A 6410-nucleotide genomic window follows, 5' to 3' on the forward strand; every position below is an offset into this window, starting at 1 on the left:
CTGACTGTCATCTTGTTAGAAGACGATAAGGGAATATTCTTCTCCATCATCCGAATACCCTTAGAAGGAACACCGGGTGATTTGGGTGAAGAGGCTCGACGAGTCCTGTGAGCCACGGGAGACAGAGGGACATCAGCCTCTGCTTCATCTCTATTCTCATCCTCTTCATTGGATGTTTCAAAGTCGTCGCTTTCTTCGGAATCAGCTACTTGTTTTCCTTTGCGGGAAGATGTAGCAGGTGCCTTTCCCTTTTTAGATACAATTCTCCGAACCACGGCCTCGGATTCCAGTTCGGAAAGCTTCTTCTTCGCAAGAGGAGTGTTGGCGGCTAAAATCCACCGGCAATAAACAAAGGTCGTGTGGAGTTCAGGCTCAGCAACAGGCAGACTAAATTGAGCTCCAGTACAGCCGGCAACATTCCAGAACCAGGCTCGTACTCCATCAATGAGGCCTCCGCAGGTTATCAACCATTTGTTAGGATTCCCGACGTACAGTTGATCGTAGCCGAATTGTCGCGCAAAACGGCAAGGAAAATAAGGCTCAATCCTGCAAAGGTTCCTCGACCGAAAAACATTATAGCCTGGGTGAATGTTCATGAGCCAATGGAAGCTACCCACATCGAGAGAAGTCCTGTTAGCTCCAGGCATTTCCTCGTCAACGAGTGTATCATTATAGGCACCAGAAAACTGAGGGAAACACTTGTAAAATTCCCAGCACTTGGCATTCTTGAATTGCCTCACCCGGTCAATCCACGGTCGGGAAGGATATAACCACTTACATCCTTCTAAGAGCTGCAACAAGGGGATTTCTGGATCAGACGCGTCAGGTGCTGACATCATGTCCGCTCGATGGAGAACTAGCCACGCCATTAAATATGTGTACGGCAGTTCGACACTCGACAATGGAATTTTAATTGAAGGCTCGGCACCCACTTTGGTAAAAGTGGTAGCTAGGTTACGCAAACCGCTATGGAGGTCAGCAATCATAGCGGAGAGTAAGGATAACCTACCTCCAACGGTTAGTTGCACGGCGGGAAGAAGAACCTCAAGAGGAAGCGCCTCGGAAGACTGATGCGGCACTACACATTTCTTTAGCCATATGGCCAGATAACCAGAAAGAAGAGTCGCAGGCTTCATTCTCTTGGTGGCTTGCCATAAGAAAGTGCTGAATTTAGTGCCCTTAAGAAAACCGCCTTCAGATGACTCGGTTCTATAAGATTGGGCATTAATCTTCGTAATCAGCCTGTTAACGTCCGAAGGGGTCAGAATCGGTGATTCGCAGACAGCTTCACCGGTCGGGCTCTCGAGATTCTGAAACAAATAGTCAGCGAACTGTTTTAAACTGACTCGAGCTGCCTTCTTACTCTTTACTTTAATCTTGGCTATCGCTATTTGATAGTGACAAGTTAATTCCCAGAGTATGTCATAAGCAGGAGAGCCAACCTTCTTCATCTTCATGAGCTGACGATTGTTGGGAAAATATTCTTGATAAGGAGTGTTCCCCAATGGCAGTCCAGATACTTGCATCATTTCGTGGAGCGGAAGCCCTAACTCCCCATACTTGGTAAGAAATGTATTGGCCTCCGGAATATAAGACTCAAATAAAGCAAGGAAATGATCTACGCTGACTGGAAGACCATGCATGCTGGCTCGGATCGGAGCATATAATCCCAAATTCCTTAACTCTTGATCCCAACGATTGAGTACATACTTGGTCATCCTAGCCCACCATTTGTCGGGAAGAGAATGAACCCATCCATAACATCTAAATTTTGGAATAGGGAGTTCTCGGCCAACCCGAGCGAGCCTATTCTTTACTGTATTGGCCCTGATCATCAGTTCATTCTGGGGCCCGCCATCTGGTCCAAATAGCTCCGGATGAAGACCACGAATATTATACCTACCTTTGGAACCAGGAGCACTAATATCTTTACTAATGTATCCGCAATGAACGCGCTCGTGGTCTTCTGTCAAGTGCCACGTCATTTCTCTCGAAACAGCCAAATTCCTCAATTGCAGAAGGGAATACTGTCGAGGAAATGGAGGAAGGAATAGAAAAGCACATTCATACTCATTCAACCAAATTTCAGGGCCACGGCAGAGATTGTCTGGATCTTCTATCGAATCACCAAACAGATAATCAAGTTTCTTTAACGGTTCGGTAGAATCCCGAGTTGAAGTCAAAGGAGAATCAGTCAACAGAGCGCGTAGGGTACGACGACCTCCCTCACGAACCAACTCTGGAACACTATTATCACGATCTTCACTAAATTGGCAAGCCTCTCTAACCAGAAAGTCGTTGTTGAAAGAAGCGTGAAGAGTACCACTCTGACCCGTGTCTTCTCTCTCAGAGAAGGCCACAGAGGGAAAGGGGACTACAAAGAAAAGTTGGAAAACAGTTGTGTAAAAGAGGCTAAACAGAACAAAACCTCGCTCTAAGTGACCGCGGCACCATTCACTGTCGTTAGTTACCGCGGCAGGGTATGTTGCCGCGTTCAGCCGCGGCAGCACGTACTGCCGCGGTAACTAAACAGCGGCCCCTTGATTTCGACAAGACACGAGTTCGACAAAAACTCGCATCTTGACTGTGGTATATGTCTTGATTGAACAAGATATATGTTTTTAAAGCGTCAATCCTCTCGATGGAGGATGTCAACTCTTCCCGAATGCCTCTCAAAGGAGGCAAACGAGGTTATATATGCAAAAACAGCAGTTTTGAAAGAGGGGAAATGTTGAAAACTCACCTCCGAATGAAGGGACAGCAGCCTCTGCCTCCTCCGACGCCTGGGTTGCAGACTTTCCCTTCGAAGCACGGGTTTTCTTTGGCGACATGGTGAAATCAACCTAGGATCAAAGAAAATTGGGGTTTAGAGATGAGATCTCGAATTAAATAGCAAAATAAACATGAAATACAAGGGATAGGCTCGGTTCTTACCAGGGGAGAATAGAATCAAGTTTGATCAAGGGAAAAGATCAAAATCAAAGAGAACTCAAAACCCTAGATCTTAAAACCCTAGGTTTTGTTCGAGCAAACGCAAAGATGAAGAGGTGGAAAGGGGAAAAGCCAGAAAAATCCTTTTATAGGGTTTTGGAAGAGGTTTCGAACTCAGAAGAGCGGGGAAAAATGACCCGAAGAAGCCCAAACCAGTTTTATAACCTGACTGAATGAAGCGCTGCGCGACACTCGACACTGTCGCGCTAGAGCGCGACAGTCTATGTTGCCGCGCTCAAGCGCGACAGTATAAGCTGCCGCGGCCGTTCATACGCCATAGTCCATTCTGTCGTGCAGGAACACTGTGTATACACAGTAATTTCTTCGGTGTTTGAACACATACATCTCCCTCTGTATTTGGAATACATTCTCGGACACTCCGATGAGTATATGAGTATAAACTGCATCTCCTTGAACCTCCCAACGGGTATATGAGGTTAAACTGTTTCCCGAACACTCCAATAGAGCATATGAGCATAAACTATTTCTCCATTTTTCAACAACAGTTCTGATTCAAGACTTCGACAACGGCCACGCGATAAACGCAGTACCGGAGAAATTTTAGCTATTCTACAAAGCACTGAGTAGACTAAAAAATAAAGAAGTCAAGGATTGAAGCCGTTCACAAATCATTTTACGCAACTTCTTCAATAAAGCACTGGAGAAATTGCAAGGAAAGCTTATCATATCCAAAGTGTCCCAGACTCCTCTCAAAAAATGATGAGTCTGAGATACTTTGGAGGGGGTATCTGTAGGCGTCAAAAAATGCTTACAGACATTCAAACACCACTCAAGATGACATAGGAGAATATACACGTCATCAAACAACACATGGCGGCGCGACAAGACATAGTGCCGCGGCTAAGGCGCGGCAGACCAAGATGCCACGGCTAAGGCGCGGCAGATCAAAGTGCCGCGGCTAAGGCGCGGCAGATCAAAGTGCCGCGGCTAAGGCGCGGCAGATCAAAGTGCCGCGGCTAAGGCGCGGCAGATCAAAGTGCCGCGGCTAAGGCGCGGCAGCCTAGCCTATACTGCCGCGCCAATAGCCGCGGCAGTATAGACTGCAGCGGCCAAAGAGAAAGCATTCGGGCAGTTATTTTGCCCCTGTTTCAACTGTGGTGCACTGAGACCCCTATAAATACCTCCCTAAACACGAAGCAAAGGACAGAGAGCATTTTTGGAGCAGAAGAGACTTGAGTCTTTGGTGATTTTTGAGAAAGAAAGAGAGAATTTTCACCCTTTGACAATCATCATTTGGTGAATCCTAGAGATCTAAGCTCAGACTTGATCTTTGGAAGAACGAACATCTTACATCGACACCAGCATCAAGACGCACCGCGTTCATAGCCACGAACGCAGCTCAAACGCAGCTTCCAAATCGCTGCAAACGCAACCCAAACGCAGCTCTAATCGCTGACAGACGCAGCTCAAATCGCTGCCAAATGCAGCTCAAATCGCCGCCAAACGCAGCTCAAATCGCCGCCAGACGCAGCTTCCAAATCGCTGCAAACGCTGTAATTCTTTGTAAACGATCGAAGTTTTAATGGAATCTGCAATGGAAACAACTTTCGCTGAAAACACTTGCGTCTTTGGTTGTACGTGTTTTGTTCATGATTTGACTGCTGGTTTGGATAAATTGTCTCCTAGGTCAATTAAGTGTGTGTTTGTTGGATACTCACGTACTCAAAAAGGGTATAGGTGCTATCATCCGTCCACTAGGAGATATTTTGTGTCTGCTGATGTTATCTTTTTTGAGTCTATCCCATATTTTCCCTCTGGTTCCACTACTGCTATCTGTCCACAGGTATCACTACATTCTTATGCTCCTACTACTCTTCTGTTATCTGCTCATGTGGCTCCCGCACTGAAACCTCTACTGACATACTCTCGTCGTCCTAAAGTACATGCACCTGTCTCTGCTCCTGCCGACTCTTCATCTCCAGCTGCAGGTCCATCTCATGTTGAGACTTCTATCTCTTCTGACTTGGATCTTCCTATTACTCTTCGAAAAGGTAAACAGTCTTGCCCGAAATATCCTATCTCTCTTTTTGTCTCTTATGACCGTCTCACCCCATCTTTTCGTCAGTTTGCTTTGTCCTTGTCCATTGTATCTATACCCAGATCACATGAGGAAGCTATATATGTTAGTACCAGCCTGGAAGCAGGCTATGGATGAGGAGATGGATGCATTGCTTTCTAGAGAGACTTGGGATTTGGTCTCTTTTCCTACTGGAGCGACTGTGGTTAGTTGCAAATAGGTGTATACCTTAAAATATCGCCTCAATGGGTCTGTTGACCACTATAAAGCTCGCATGGTTGCTAAAGATTATACCCAGACATATGACATTGACTACTTTGAGACCTTTTCTCCTGTTGCACGTCTCAACTCCATCGGAATCCTTTTCTCTCTGGCTATTAATATGGATTGGGCGATGCACCAACTAGATGTGAAGAATACTTTCCTTTATGGTGATTTGGACGAGGAGGTTTATATGGAGAAACCTTCTGGATATATTGCTCAGGGGAAGAATATTATCTGCAGGCTAAGGAAGACCATTTATGGGTTGAAACAGAGCCCTCGAGCTTGGTTTGATAAGTTCATCAATGTTATTTCTAATGTTGGTTTCCAACGCTGCCATTCTAATCACTCTGTCTTTCTTCGATGCACAATAACTGGTTTGGTTATTTTAGCCGTATATGTTGATGATATTCTGCTGACTGTGAGTGGCTCTGTTGCCTTAACAGAGACTAAGGAGTATCTAAACCGTTATATTGTCACTAAGGACATGGGAAAGCCCAAGTATCTTGGGATTAAAGTTGCATATCAAAAGCATGGCATGTTGTTATCCTAAAGGAAGTATGTGCTAGATTTACTAGAAGAAGCAGGTCTCTTGGGATGCAAACCTACAAGCACGTACTCCAATGGAGACAAATGTTGATTTGTGGCTTGATGATACCTCTCTACTAGATGAGCTGGACGATATAGGAGACTGATTGGGAAGCAAATCTATTTGACAGTTACCAGACCTGATATTACCTTTGCAATAGGTGTACTTAGTTGCAGGTTTATGCACAAACCTAGAGAGGTTCATTGGACAGCTACTCTGAAGATTTTGGCATATGTCAAGAGTTGTCCTCGTAAGGGATTTCTATATAAGAAGCATGAGCATACTCACATTTCTACTTTCTCTGATGCTGGCTATGCAGAAGATATGGGAGACTGAAAGTCAACCTCAGGATTCTGTACTTTTGTTGGAGGTAATCTAGTGACTTGGAGAAGCAAGAAATAAGATGTAGTATCACGATCTAGTGCAGAGGCCGAATATAGAGCAATGGCTCATATTGCTTGTGAGATGGTGTGCCTACGAAAGTTTATGACAGAACTTGGTTTTGTTCAGCCTGGACCCATGCCTATGCAT

The sequence above is a fragment of the Asparagus officinalis genome, chromosome 2 (assembly GCF_001876935.1).
Source record: "Asparagus officinalis chromosome 2, Aspof.V1, whole genome shotgun sequence".
NCBI classification, from domain to species: domain Eukaryota; kingdom Viridiplantae; phylum Streptophyta; class Magnoliopsida; order Asparagales; family Asparagaceae; genus Asparagus; species Asparagus officinalis.